Below are 14364 nucleotides of genomic sequence, written 5' to 3'. Positions count from 1 at the left end.
AAGCGTCTTAACGCTAGGCAGTCACGTTGGTCTATGTTTTTCTCTCGTTTCCACTTCATGATTTCTTTTAGGCCTGGTACTAAGAATGTCATGCCAGACGCACTGTTACGTCAATATGCCCCGGACCACAAACCCACGCCACTTGGATTGGGTGAAGGTGAAACCAGTGACAACGATCTAAGTGTGAGGCTTCATCATTTTAATCTGCCCCAGCAGTTAAATAAACTGTTTAAGATAACGTTAGCTTGGTATGTTAGCTTCCATTGCTACCATTGTTATCAGCTAATGGTGTGCTCGCTTTCTCCTCGGAAATTCTAACTTCCCAGTAGGAAAAATCAAATGAAAAAGGACGGCAAAAGGAATAAAGATAAACAGTCAATTTAGTTCACAGTAAAGATGTTTGCTTCAGTTTAATTATTAGCTTACAAAACTACAAGGACAATGTTAAAATACAAACAGTTGGATGTTATTTATCGTGATATTTATCAAATATGGTTATATATTGGGGAAAAATATATATTTAATTATAAAAGAGAATTAAAATATTAAACACTCAAAAGTATCGAAAATTGGTACCGTTAAGTACCGGTATCGATTCCTAGGTACCGGGAATTAGTTCCGAATCGATTCAAATGTCAAAGGTACCCATCCCTATACCCCACACTCCCAAAGTATGCCTTCTCCAAACCCACAAAACACATGTAGAATGGTTGAATGAAGGGTATAGAGCTGGTCCACTGTTCCATGGCCAGGATGAAAACCACATTGCTCCTCCTGATTCCAAGGTTTGACAATCCGTCGGACCCTCCTCTCCAGAACCCCTGAATAGACTTTACCTGGGAGATTCAGGAGTGTGATCATCCATGAAGTTGGAACACACCCTGTGGTCCCTCTTTTTAAAAGCGGAGACCACTACAGTCTGCCAATCCAGTGGAATTGCCCCCAATTTACATGTCACGTCAACCAACACAGCCCCACAAAATACAGAGCCCTAAGGAACTCCGGGCCAATCTCATCCACCCCAGGGCCTTACCATTGAGGAGGTTCTGGACCACCTCAATGACCTTGGTCTCAGAGATTAGTGCGCCCAACCCAAAGTACCCAGACTCCTCTTCCTCACTTGCAGATGTGCCAGTGGGATAGAGGAGGTCTTCGAAGTATTTCGCCTACCGACCCATAACGTCCTGAGTCAAGGTCAGCAGCACATCGTCCCCAATGTAAACAGTGTTGGTAGCACACTGTTGTCCCTTCCTGAGGTGCCTGATGGTGGAACAGAATCTCCTCAAAGCTATACAGAAGTCTTGCTCCATTGTCTCACCGTAGTCCTTCCATGCCCGTGTTTTTTTCCTACATGCCGACATGAGCCACATTTCACTCAGACTGCTGGTACCTATGAGCTGGCTTTGGAGTTCCACAGGCCAATAAGGCCCAACAGAACTCATTCTTCAGCTTGACACCATTCCTAACTGCCCGTGTCCACCAAAGGATTCGAGGAATACCGCTACGATAGGCACCGACCACCTTGCGGCTGCAGATCCAGTCAGCCACCTCTGCAACGGAGGCACGAAACATGGCCCACTCTGATTTAATATCCCCTGACTCCCCCAGTATGTTTTAAAATTTCTGTCAGAGGAATTGAAGCTCCTTCTGACAGGAGACTGCCAGATGTTCCCAGCAGACCCTCACAATAATTTTAAACCTGCCAGATCTGACCAGCATCCTCCCCCACCATCGAAGCTAACTCAACACCAGGTAGTGGTCAGTTGACAGCTCCACCCCTCTCTCCCAAAGTCAGAGACTCTCTTGGTCAGCTTGCTTCTCACACCAAATCCTCAATCTGGAATCTTGGTGTGACCTTTGGCCCAGATCTCACCCTGGATTCTCTTGTCAGTTCTCTTGTTCACTCTTCCTTCTTCCATCTCAGGAACATTGCTAAGCTGAGTCCCATTCTGTCCCCCTCTGAACTTGAGACACTTATCCACACCTTCATCTCCTCACCCTTAGACTACTGCAACTCTTTTCACATGTCTGAGTAAAACCTCCCTGAACCGTCTACAGGTGGTTCAGAATGCTTGTGCTAGGCTTCTGACCAAGTCCTCCAAACACACCCACATCACCTCGCTTCTCCTCCAGCTTCATTGGCTGCAAGTCAACTTCAGGGTTCATTTCAAGATCCTGGTTCTGGTTTTTGGGGCCTTTTATGGACAAGCCCCATCTTACATCAGTGATCTCTTCTTAGTCCCTACACCCCCAGCAGGTCCCTGAGGTCCAGTGATCAAAGCCTACTGGTTGTGCAGCGCACCAGGCTAAAGACCAAAGGAGACAGATCATTTAATGCTGTGGCCCCCAGACTCTGGAACTCTTTCCGCCTGAGCCTGAGATCAGTGGACTCAGTGACCTTCCTCACCCTCTCCTTGTTCTGCTCTCCCTACCTATTCCGCCTTCCTCAGGATCCACTGATTTCCCTCTTTCCTATTCACTCTCTCCCTTTCTTGACATTTTTTTTATCACAATTGTCTATTTTTTGCTCATTTGCTCATCAGCTGCATGGTGGTGCAGTGGTTAGCACTGTTGCCTCGCAGCACTAAGGTTGCAGATTCGAAACTCAGCTGCGGCCTCTCTGCGTGGAGTTGCGTGTTCTCCCCATGCATGTGTGGGTTTCTTCGGGGTACTCCGGTTTCCCCCACGGATCACAACATGCCCTATAGGTTATAAATTGTAAGTCACTTTGGATAAAAGCGTCTGCCAAATAAATAAACATAAACAAATATATTTTTAATCATTTTCTAAATTCTTTTTAATATTTTTGCATTTTTTGTTTTTGTGAAGCGCCTCATGATTTTTAGCTTGAGAGGCGCTATAGAAAATATCTCTTCTTCTTCTTCTTCTCCTCCTCCTTCTTCTCCTCCTCCTTCTTCTTCTCCTCCTCCTCCTTCTTCTTCTCCTCCTCCTCCTCCTTCTTCTCCTCCTCCTCCTTCTTCTCCTCCTTCTTCTTCTTCTTCTTCTTCTTCTTCTTCTTCTTCTTCTTCTTCTTCTTCTTCTTCTTCTTCTACCGAGTGTCCAAAACATGAGGCTGTGGATCAGATTAAAAAAGACAAACTCAAATCCTGTACAACTGTTGGACCATGTCAAATAATCCAGATAAGGTTTGATTTGCTTTTTAAAAATCTTGTAGTCATATTACTGAATCTGTGAAAGAAGTCTATGCAGTCAGACAATTGTTTAACCTGCAGCCCTCTGAGTAGAAAATGTACAAATACTAAAGTGGTGGTATTGAAACTGGAATGTAACAACTAAAATGATCTACGAGCCAAATATTTACATCAAATTGAAGATGTCAAAGACTAATATCAAGGGATTCCTGCTTCTTTGATGAAAGCAGAAACATTGATTCTTTGTGAAAGCTTTGTGTTTCTCACTGTTGGGTGGTTTTGCATGACTAAGCTGAAAGCAAAACCAAAAAATAAATAAATAAAATTCTCTGTTGAGCTCACAGAATGGGTGAAATTGATTTGTTCTCATGTTAATCAAACATATTTTTCCAGTGTTTTGCCTTTCCTGTAAATATGTGTGTTTATGTAAGTATAAAGAAAATGTCCATTACAGAAATTAAGAAGGAGGTTAGCGATGTCATGGAAAAGATAAGAGTGAGAGAGGCAACAGTCCAGTGCTGTAGAAGGGTAGGAGTGACCTTTTAACACAGGGGTGGGCAATCCCAGTCCTCGAGGGCCGCTGTCCAGCAGGTTTTACTTGTTTCTCTGCTTAAACACACCTGGTTTGAATCTACTAATTAACAGGCTGCTGCAGAGCCTGATGAGCTGCCGAACAGGTGATTAATCCAGGAATCAGGTGTGTTGGGGCAGGTAAACAACAAAAACCGACTGGATAGCGGCCCTTCAGGACCAGGATTGCCCACCCCTGTTTTAACAGAATTTCAAAGGTGAACGTATTAGCCGAGATCAGCTGGACAAAGAAGACAAGAGAGGACAGGTAGGCATGTGAGACAGCACAAGGATGAACCTCACAGGAGATGCTAGATATAGTAGAAAAGAAAAATAAAGAAGATACAAAATAAAAATAGAATACTAACTGGGTCAAATTAATTAAATGAAATAAAAAAAACTTTAATAAAACAGCTGAAAGAAGTTATAAACAAACAATGGTGTCTGGATGATGTACCCAGGTGGAACAGAGAGTAATGGGTGAGCTGAAAGAAGATAAATTAGCACAGGAGTTGAAAGAGGAAGCAGAAGGACGAGAAGCTTATAACAGTAGAAGTGAACAGTACAGGATAAGGGATGAGGAGGAAATGTAATGTACACTGTAGCGGGATGATAAGGGATTGGCTGGATAGGAAGGTGAATGTCAGTAGAAGAAAAAGGGGATGAATGGATTGGTGATGACTGAATAGGTAAATGGATGAATGAAGGTTCTGAATGAGAATAAGAAGGTGGCCAGAGGGTAAAATGGAAATGAAGGCAAGAGAAAACTGTAGAAAAGACGTAGATTATAATAAAAAGCATGCCAAAGAATTAAACACTTTAAAAGTTGTTATAAAAATGTTTATTTGTTTGAAAATGATGATGTTGAAGATGACCATGGTTCAATAATGCTAAATGGCCTGTATTTCATAAAGCACTTTCTGGAGACCTAGAGCCACCTAATGTCTGTTCAGCAAAACCAAAAGCAGAACCTATCTCCTCGCTGTGCGTTCGTCTTTTTAGCACCTTAATCTGGAAGCTGAAATGTCTCACCAGCCTTCATTAGTGTCTACAGATGCGGTTCATCACTAAATTAAACAAATCAGCTGTTTTCGTGATCTAAATCATACGGGAAACATGCTGGAAACAGACTGTAGTGCCAAGTAGGTAAGCACATTTTTTTCTAAGTCCAACAGCCCAGGGTGGGGGGTGGGGGTGTGTGGTGAGGTCTGAGTGACATTTCAATAACCCTGTACAGAGTCATTTTAGCACATACTGGCTCAAGAAAATTATTTTAAAAAATGAAAAAGATGCAAAGTGTCTTGCCCAAGGACACAACAGCAGAATGACTTGCTGGGAGCCAGGATTGATCCTACAACCCTTTGATTACTGGACAACCTGCTCTTGCTCCTGCTGCTCAAATAAAGTTCCTCCCCCTCCATTCTCTGTCTCCCTGACCTGTTTGGGAGCGATTGCATTTGCTAGAAATACACGACTAGACATCACGACTTCTGCAGCTGGATTCTCATTGAATCAATTTGCTGCTTACTCCAATATGCTGAGAGTGCTCAAGTAAAATACTTGCTCTAGGAGGAACCTTTAGGATGATGTTGAGTTGACACATTTCACAAATGCATTGATCTTTCTGAGGTCTAACACTCAGGCCAAGAAGAGAAAGCATTCCCTCTAAAGCTCCTCCTAGAAGCACAGCATTTTAAACAATTCACCTGACGGCCTTCCTGATATCAAATTAAGTCAACAACAAATCAAATAAGGATTTTAAAAAAATTACATTTCAAAAATGTTCCTAACACTTTTTTTTCCCAAAGGGGGATTGATGCTAAAGGTAATGTGACCCAACATCCACCTGCGTGTGGCACTATCACCACCACACCTTATTACCTCTTTAGGTTCCAGTGGTCACCTCCATCCACAATGTGGCCTGGTGCCTCCCATCAATCATGGTCAACCAGCTTTAGCGGCGTAAATGAGGCTGTTTGAGGGCTGAAAATTATTTGGGATGATCTGATGAAGCCTAAACATGCTACTGAGTCTATTGCGTCTAGATATGAGACAGAAGAGCAGACCAATCTTTGGAAAATTCCTACAGACCTTCGAAAAACACTTGTTTTTTTATGATTTTGCAGAAAAGTATATAAATCCAGGATGTAGAAGGCCTCCAGCAAGTTCCAGAGACCTAATTTATTAAATTTAGCATAAAATCCTCACCAAAACACCACTTGAGTGTAGAAAAACAATTTACTCTTACCAATTAATTTTCTGACATTGCCAAACACAATTCCAATTTCACAAATTACACTCCCCCTAAAAATGTTCTCAGGTGTTTCTGGATCACGCACCACCTCCTACACACCCACCAGTTGCCATGAATGGACAATGCAAATGTCGTTATGAATATTGTGCATATACACAAATCTGCTGATTGATGGCATTTCACAGCTAACCATCTAATTTTTTTTTTTGGGGGGGGGGGGGGGGGGGGGGGGGGAATCCAGATTTCATGACCTTATATATGAATAGATATAGGTACAGAAGTCATAAATGAACCAATTTTATGCCTACAATATATAATGGAGATATAACAATAAAAAGCATTGAGTGGAAGACGCTATGCGTGTGATTTCATGTCCTAGACCTCTAATTTAATGATAAATGATAAATGACCCGCACTTGTAGAGCGCCTCTCAGAGTAAGGACTCCAAAGCGCTTTACACTACAGTGTATCATCCATCCATTCACACACTAATGGTGATGAGCTACGATGTAGCCACAGCTGCCCTGGGGCGCACTGACAGAGACGAGGCTGCCGAGCACAGGCGCCACCTGTCCCTCTGACCACCACCAGCAGGCAAGGTGGGTTAAATGTCTTGCCCAAGGACACAACAGCAGCATTCTCCGTCCGGAGCCGGGATCGAACCTGCAACCTTCCGATTACTGGACAACCCGCTCAACCTGTTGAGCTACTGCTGCCTTTTATTTAACTTATAAATATACAAGTACTGGTTATAAATTTAGAATATCATGACAAAACTGATTTATTTCATTCAATTAGTGAAACTCGTATATTTGATTCATTCATTAAACACAAACTGACACATTTTAATTGTTTTTTCTCTAATGTTGATGATTATAACTTAGAACTGATGTAAGTCCCACATTAAGTATCAGAATATCAGAATATCAAGACCAATGAAAAAGAGGAATTTTAGAAATGTTGGCCAACTGAACAGTATTAACATGAAAACAATTTGCATGTTCAACACTCAGTATTTAGTAGGGGCTCCTTTGGCCTGGATTACTGCACTAATGTGGCATGGCATGGAGTCAATCAATCTGTGGCACTGCTCAGGTGTTATGAGCCCATGTTGCTCTCTTATGGGCCATTCCCATAGTACCGGGTCGGCGCGGGCCGGGTAGCCCCAGTCGGTTCCAGCCTGGCCCGGTTGATTCCACACATCCTTGTCTTAAGCCCATGTGGGCTGCTTCTACCCACCAATCAGAGGCTTGCTCTAATGGAAGGTGTGAATTTGCTGTCAGCAGTGGGTGTGTTGGCCCTGGTCGGCCTGAAGCAGACCCCCTCGAGAAGAGGGCTGAGAATGAGCCTTGGTTGGCCCGGAAAAATACCAGGCCACCCAGATATGTAAACAACCTACGCTACCCGGCCCGGGCCGACCCGGTACTGATGGGAATGGCCCAATAGTGGTCTTCAGCTCTTCTAACTTGTTGGGTCTGGCACATTGCATCTTTCTCTTTACTTTACTCTATAGATTTTCTATGAGAGAGCCGACAGAGAGCTCTGTTGACAGGATTTCGCTCTGCATCTGCCACAGGTCAAGTACCTTCATCTTGGCATGAATTATTCACCTTAAATGTCTTATTTTACATGGATAAACATGTAAAATCACAACTTTTATTTAGTTTTAAGCACCCTTTGTCAAAAGAACCTGTAATCATGAAGCAAAGTGGTTTCCTGGTTGCACAATAACGGGAGCAATGCCACCAGTGTGCCACCACACGCCGGCGTGTGGATTGACTCCAGAGGGTTAATGTGCTTGGACACAAGTCTCTCAACAGCCAGCCTCTTTAGTCTTTTGTGACTTGCTCTCCTTGTGAAAGGTGTCAATGGCAGTTTTTTGGACAACTGTCAAGTCAGCAGTTTTCCCCATGATTGCGTAGCCTACACGACTAGACTGAGACCATTTAAAGGCTTTTGCAGGTGTGTTCAGTTAATTAGCTGATTAGAATGTGGCACCAGGGATCTTCAGTATTGAATCTTTTCACAATATTCTAATATTCTGAGATACAGAATTTGAGATTTTAATTAGTTGTCAATTATTATCAACACACTTAAAGGAAATTAATATTTGAAATACATCAGTTGTAATAAGTGAATCTAATTTACACTTTTCACTTTATGAATGGAATTACTGAAATAAATCAACTTTGTAATGATAAACCTGCCCCTGTGCTGACTATCAATCAAGATGCATTATGTAATTCATTCCAAATGCAAAGAAGAGTTCAGCTTCACTTTTATAAATACCTTCTTCATTCCAAATATTGGTTCAGGTTTTGGTTTGAAAGTCACTAAAGCACATTGTTCTGAGAATGCAGAATATGCGAAGCACAGCGCCTCGTGTATGACCTCATTCCTCCCTCAAAGTAAATGTCACACCGGGGAGTTGGGAGCAACAATAATAACTTCCACCTAAGGGGAATGCCAAGTCGAAGCCTACAGGTGCAGGTTTGGGTGGATTTTCAAATGTTAGAAACAGCATCCGCATGAATGACAGCTGGACAGTAGGGAGAGCATCGTTGTATGTATTCAGGAGAATTGTGTTGCTTCCTTGTCTGACAAGCTTAGAATAAACGAATGTTAAATGTTCTGTGCAGCATACTGTTTATAATTTTTTTGCTATTCATTATTTTATGTTATGCAGTCTGTTGCTGTTGGAAACAACACATCATCTGGTGGATGTAACAGTAAGTAACTGAGAGGCTGTTTTGCTGTTAACTCAAATGTGATTGTCTTGTTTCTTTCCCACTCACTCATGTACTCTGAGCAGCAGCGACTCATTCAAAGACAGGAAATGAACGTGTTGATGCCTGAAGAACGTCAAAAGGGAGGTCGGTTCATTTAAAATCTAATGTTTTATTCTGTGATTGACATGAAAAGACTGCTTACTCTCTAGCTCATTTCACATTCTAAATCATGTTAAATTTATCTTCATTTTATTAACCTGCTTTTGTTTCACAGTAATCCAGAAACGGGGGCAGAACACCTCATAATTTTCACAATAAACTTTGAGTTTTATCAGTGCTTTTGTAAAAGACTCAGAACCCAAATGTACTGTAGTACTAGAACAAGAGACAAATCCAAGGGCCTAAGGCAAAAACAAGACACTTTGACATTTTTAGCATATTTAAATTCAGGTTCATAAAAACAAGTCTAGATTTCCATGAAGAAATCCATATTAAACTCTACCACACCAGTGTAGATTCATCTTGAGCTGAGAAACATTGTTTTTTTTTGGTCAAACCTTCAAAATGATGTATCACAATCGTTTCACTTCTTTAAAGGTGTGGTTCACTGAAGAAAAAAATGTAATAATAATTTCTGATTATAATCAGTCACTGAGTCTTCCACATCTATCTCCTTCATTAGCTTTTCATGGAAAAAAGACAGTGAAATGCTAGGATTTGAAAACCCTCACATATCTATGTCACACTGAATTTGCATTCATGGCCATGCCTATCTTGGCTCGCGTCCGCCCACAGAAAAGCTGTTTACCTATTTTTTTGCAGTGAGGAAGAGAGGGCGAAGAGTTTCTTGATGATAATTGACTTTGCAACAAGGCGGAAAGAGTTCTGTTAGCAATTCAGAAGTGAGGTCTGTGCATATAATTAATAATAATGAGTAATCCTGCTGTTTTCAGCCCACCTCTGCACCAGCAAAGTTCTGCATCTCAGAAGAGGGGCATCATAGCCTTTTTTTTCTAAATGACCCATAAGGCATGGATTTACACTAGAGAACACTGCAAATGTATTGAAAGAATGATTAAACCACACCTTTTAAAGAATGTAATGAGTAAGGATCTCAGCTACTACCACACAAAATTGTCACGGATCATCTTTAAAAGTGGCAGAGCAAGGCATCCTTTTTCTGTGTGTGTTTGTATATTTGTGGACATGAGTTTGTGTGTGTGTGTGTGTGTGTGTGTGTGTGTGTGTGTGTGTGTGTGTGTGTGTGTGTGTGTGTGTGTGTGTGTGTGTGTGAATAGAAAGCCCTCGTTTATTTAAGCCCCTTCTGTTCTGTGTCTTGTGTCGGTCCATTGTTTCATTGTCCAGCGTGTCTCAGAATAAAATCAGTGTAAAGGTTGGTTTATGCTTGACGCGTCCGCGAGGTCCGCACGGCTCCGTGCGGAAAAGTTGCGTCATTTTGCGTCATTTTAACAACCACACCCCTCCACCACGTCTCCGCACGGCCCAAGATTTCCGCAACGCGCACCTCGGAAAATTTCTAACCACGCGGACGGTCGGACGCGGAAAAACATGGCGGACCGGCACGGCAGAGGTTCGTAAATACAGACATTTGTATGATTCAGCTCTCAGAGATCACCGTGATCAACATGTTATTGATCATTCTTGGAGAGAAATAGCTCGCACTGTCGGAAAAGACGACAACGCTGTTAAAAATGCTGAAATGCCATGTTGTAAACAGTGATTTCTACTTCTACTATGGTGTAGTGTTGGATGCATGCTGTAGAGCTCCATGCTGCCCCATTCAGTTTGGGAGAATATTGGCTCACCGCAGAGACGAGCCGCACAAACCATAAACACTGCGAGTTGTGAAGCGCGTTCCAGCCGCGAGCCGCATCACCGCGCGGAAAGTGAATGCGTCAAGCATAAACCAAGCTTCAGAAATCCTACCTGTCTGCCTGTTTCCTCCCCGGTCTGGATCCTCGCCTCTCCTCGGCTTCATTCACCGGCACGCGTGACAGAATGGACCAACCCGTTAAAGGATCCAGCGGGGAGGTTCTTCCATGGGAGTACCTGCTCCGGTGGCTTACCCCGACCCACCAGCCGGCTTCTCCTTCTCCAGCCCCAGCTTCGCCTCGCCGCCGCCCCCGTCCCCGACCGTCAGCCTCGGCGATCCTCGCCGCCCTTCCGGAACCGGATGGGAGTTTGGATCGGGAGATGCTCCTGGATCACTCCGGCTTCGAGGGCACGAGGCTGGCTGTCTGTTCCCCCGGAGTCGGTCCACGGCGTGGGGAAAGACGCCGGACTCCACCGTGATCCGAGCTTGTCAGTCTCCCGGTGGAGCTTGGCCAGTTCCGCCAGCTCATCAACTCCCAGGAATCCCGCCTGGACGCTCTATCCTCCTCTTCTCACCCAGCGGAGCTCACCGGTCTCCGGGCTGAGCTGGCCCAGCTCCATCGGGCCCTCAGCCTCCGGGAGCTTCAGCTGGACGGTTTGTCCTCCCTGCTCTCTCCGTTCCCAGCACCACCGGTTCACACGCAGCCTGTCCAGGCAGCTCCTCCCGCAGCTGCTCCGCCTCCACTCCAGACGTCAACGGATCCGGCCTAGAAGCAGACGGGTCTGGCCCAGAAGCAGACTGTTCCGGTTCCGGTCCAGAGGCCGGCAGTCCAGAGGTCCACAGTCCAGAAGTCGAAGGACCAGAAGTCGATGCCCCCGGACCAGAAGCAGACGGTTCCGGTTCTGGTCCAGAGGCCGGCGGTCCAGAGGTTGACAGTCCAGAAGTCGAAGGACCAGAAGTTGACGCTCCCGGACCAGAAGCCGACGCCCCCGGACCAGAAGTCGATGGTGGTCGACGCCCTGTACTGTCCTGTGGTTGATGCCTCTTCCAGTTCTGAAGTCGACGCCTCCTCGTGTTCTGAAGTTGACGCCCCCTCGTGTTCTGAGGTCGATGCCTCCTCGTGTTCTGAGGTTGACGCCTCTTCGTGTTCTGAAGTCGACTCCTCGTGTTCTGAAGTCGACTCCTCCTCGTGTTCTGAAGTCGACGCCTCCTCGTGTTCTGAAGTCGACGCCCCCTCGTGTTCTGAAGTCGACGTCCCCTTTTGTTCTGAAGTCGACGCCTCTACCTGTCCAAGGGTCGACGCCTCTACCTGTCCAAGGGCCGATGCCTCTACCTGTCCAAGGGTCGACACCTCTTCCTGTCCAAGGGTCGACGCAGCTTCCTGTCCAAGGGTCGACGCCTCTTCCTGTCCAAGGGTCGACGCCTCATCTGAAGTCGACGCCTCATCTGAAGTCGACGCTTCATCTGAAGTCAATGCTCGTTCCACTCCAGAGGTCGACGCTCATTCCACTCCAGAGGTCGATGCTCGTTCCACTCCAGAGGTTGACGCTCGTTCCACTCCAGAGGTCGACGCTCTCTCCACTCCAGAGGTCGATGCTCCCTCTGGTCCGACGTCTCCGCCGTATCAGGTCCAGCCCTTCCACCAGGCTCCGACCCAGCCTGCAGAGACTTTGTCCCCGGTCCGGCCTGCAGAGACTTTGTCCCCGGCCCAGCCTGCAGAGACTTTGTCCCCGGCCCAGCCTGCAGAGACTTTGGCTGTGTCTCAATTCAGGGTCTGCATCCTTCGAAGGACCCAGCCCACCCGGCCGACGTGGGCTGCGTCCTCCGTCGGCCGGGTAGACCGGATGTTAACGGCTGTGAATATGGACAGGCCTAGCCTTCATGAACTCCCTCGGCGAACGTTCCGTCGCCTAGCAACCGTGGAACCGCTGGGCAGAAGGGAGAAGGAACTTTAAACGACGGAGCTCAACGTTTTATTTAGCTTTTTAACCCCCAGAGACCCAAATTTAGAAAACAACTGCAAAATCTTTTTTTAACCTTTCACATGTTGTTCTAGGAGGCCAGATAAACGGGCCTATTTACACATTTTAACAGCCAATAGTGTTGCAGAACTGAACAATAGGACCTATTAGCAATGTAAATGTGGTTTTAAAAAGAAAAAAAATGGGGAAGGTTTATTTTTGTGGACTTAAATCTGATGTTGTAATATTACAACCGTGGGTGTCTGGGGGTTAATCATTTCCTTGACTGTTGGAGAGCTAATTCAGAGAAAATACTTTCGACAAGCTGAGCCTGCTTGAATGCTCATGAGCAAAGATGTGATAATAGTTTTTAATACTTTCTAAGGGTCTTAATTTGACCAAAACCGATTTATCACCTTTTAAGACTTTTCAAGACCCAGCGGATACCCTCTAGTAAACAATTCTCATTTGTAAACAAAAATAAAATTCAAGAGTTTAATGCAGAACTGATTTTATTTAGATATTTCTTTTATATGTACATGTTTAATCTTCCTTAACCATTTTTTTCTAGCAAAGTAAAAAGCTGTCAAAGTTCTTCCTTCTCTCCTGTGCCCTCTGCTGCTCTGCCTCCATCTGCAGCCTCATGTCCTCCCTGATCAGCTCCAGAAGCTGGTCATCGCTGGCACCTTCCCCTGGATGCCCATTTCCTCCAGAATAGTCTTAACAAACATGTAAGAAAAAAAAACAGATAGAGAAAAGAGGACAACGGGTTATTCCTTTCATGTTTTCGCTGAAAAAATAAGCTCAAACGAGTTTTTTAAAATATGAGATGTTATTGTACCTCCATGCCACAGCCGCCGAATACTTTGCTCCGGTGATCATGTGGTCCATCTCCGCCCTAAGCTTAATAAATTCCCTGGTTTTCTCTTTTGTTCCTAAAATACAAACTTCTATTAAAATCAGGGGGAAAACGTAGCGGGAGAAGTACGACACCGAGCGGCCGAACATACGAGCCTAGACCGCAATACAAGCACTTTTACTGTAACATTTCTAACTAAAATAATGTTCATGTATCACAAAAAGTCCTTAACCTAACAGTTTTCAAGTTTATACTGACATTTATATGCGCAATCCTCTCCGACAGCTCCCGCTTCACTGTCCGCCATTGTTTTTAAGTTTTTCTGCCGGCTGGCCCGCAAGGCATCTTGGGAAATGCTACCTGTTGAAGGATACACCCGACCCATCCTTCATTCAGGCGAAAAGAAGGCCGCATTCGTCGACCGCATTTGAAGGAGTCTTCGAATTGGGACAGGCCTAGTCGCGGCGCTGTGACGTAACTGGCCGACGAATCCGGCCGACGTAGGATGCAGACCCTGAATTGAGACACAGCCTTTGTCACCGGCCCAGCCTGCAGAGACTTTGTCACCGGCCGTGCCTGCAGAGCTCCTCTGCCGTAAACGCAGGCCCCCAAGAGCCTGTCGTCGCCGCTGCCTCCTCTGCCACAGACGCAGGCCCCCAAGAGCCCGTCATCGCCGCCGCCTCCTCTGCCACAGACGCAGGCCCCCAAGAGCCCGTCGTTGCCGCCTCCTCTGCCACAGACGCAGGCCCCCAAGAACCCATCACCGCCTCCTCTGCCGCAGGCGCAGGCCCCCAAGAGCCCGTCATCACCTCCTCCTCTGCCGCAGGCCCCCAAGAGCCCGTTGCCTCCTCCTCTGCCGCAGGCGCAGGCCCAGGCCCCCAAGGGCCCGTCGCCTCCTCCTCTGCCGCAGACGCAGGCCTCCAAGAGCCCATCTTCTCCTCCTCCTCTGTCCCAGGCGCAGGCCCCCGGACTCTGCTGGTCCCTTGGTTCTTCTTGGCCCTCCCT

At 45.7% G+C, this 14364-nt stretch overlaps 1 long non-coding RNA gene across 1 annotated transcript; it reads right to left on the bottom strand.

Annotated features, from left to right (window-relative positions):
* Positions 1-12919: 12919 nt before the first annotated feature.
* LOC139072341 (uncharacterized) lies at positions 12920-13908 on the bottom strand. The gene is made up of 3 exons (XR_011521858.1): positions 13618-13908; positions 13342-13435; positions 12920-13219 (listed from the first exon to the last, which is right to left on the bottom strand). It is a non-coding gene; the product is annotated as an uncharacterized lncRNA (long non-coding RNA).
* Positions 13909-14364: the final 456 nt, after the last annotated feature.

This window comes from Nothobranchius furzeri, chromosome 10 (assembly GCF_043380555.1).
Source record: "Nothobranchius furzeri strain GRZ-AD chromosome 10, NfurGRZ-RIMD1, whole genome shotgun sequence".
NCBI classification, from domain to species: Eukaryota; Metazoa; Chordata; class Actinopteri; order Cyprinodontiformes; family Nothobranchiidae; genus Nothobranchius; species Nothobranchius furzeri.
Note: the sequence above shows the minus strand (reverse complement) of the source record. Positions and strands in the feature narration are given on the sequence as shown.